The sequence below is a fragment of the Echinops telfairi genome, unplaced genomic scaffold (genome assembly GCF_000313985.2).
Source record: "Echinops telfairi isolate 266 unplaced genomic scaffold, ASM31398v2 ScPeMD7_7477;HRSCAF=8515, whole genome shotgun sequence".
Taxonomy (NCBI): domain Eukaryota; kingdom Metazoa; phylum Chordata; class Mammalia; order Afrosoricida; family Tenrecidae; genus Echinops; species Echinops telfairi.
Genome location: NW_022111381.1, coordinates 74,256 through 75,516, shown reverse-complemented (window position 1 = coordinate 75,516; position 1,261 = coordinate 74,256).

Genomic DNA, 1,261 nt, shown 5'->3' with positions numbered 1-1,261 from the left:
TAGCAGTGAGATGATTTGAATGAGCTAGAATAGTTGATTTATACTCACACAAACTAGATCAACACCTGTTTATATTAACAAGCAAGTACACTGTGAAATGGAATGAGGAGTTCTAGCACTATCACCAGTATAAGAGGCTCTGTACCCTCAGTGGCAATAGGTATCAGGAACAGTTCAGATGGGGGAAGTCAAACATACCTCAGCTCTCCAACATTTTTTGTCAATTCTTACACAAGTCGTTCCTCCCACACCACTCTTTGTCTCACTTCAGGGTTTGATAATCCATTTGCTATGGCCACACAAAACTCATAGATCAAAGTGATCTATTAATGAACAAGGTAAAACTTGGGATCAGGAATAAGAAGCTATAAATCAGATCCCAAAACAGAAAGTTCATAGGGTTTATCTCTCTTCCTAAGTGCAGGAAGCTCTTAGAAGCCACCATAGGACAAGCTCTTCTTGTCACTCTTAGGACAAATTCTTCTCAGACACCTTCGAACAGTACTGACTGAACTTTAATTAAAAGGTGCTCTTGAACCTGCCATCTTTCATCATATGCTCTCCAAGGGGCCCCTCCTAATCTTGCCTAGGCAGGGAAGGTGTTAGGTTGACCCAATAAGCCATCATATCAAGAGCTAGAGTAAGAGGGAGAGAGAGAACTGCCTGCAGGCATTGTTGAGAAGAAACAGTGAGACATGGGCCTGTCATCTGATCTGTTGATTTGGTTTTGTTAGCCCCTGCAGCCATATAGTTCAGAATGAACACATGGATTAAGGATTTGCCAGCTTCTAGAAATGCATGAGCCATTTCCATGACATCCCTGCAACTGTGAGCTGCCTGTTTGCCCTGATTTGAGAGCTTCCTCCACTCCATGAGCCAACAGTACGCTGCCTGACATTTGAAATTCACCAGCTTCCACATCCTGAAGAGTTATTTACCTGATGGCTATTTAGTTTTGTGAGATGCTGCAGAGCAAATCAAGGAATATCTTGAACCTCTACTTCATAGGGACTGATCTACTGCTGTTCCTGAACAATGCACTGTAACATTCATGAGTTAAGATCTGTACCAATGGATATAATGCCAAAGGCAGAAGGGACACAGTGACAGAGCCAATTGTGACAGATCCAGAAAGGGCTTTTCAGCCAAGATATGGGACATCCAAGCAAGATCAAGAGGAAGATATCCTTCAAGGAGCTGAGAGAATCCTATAGAGATGGAATTATGAAATGAGCCTACCTTCAGGGGGCTAAATGTCTGA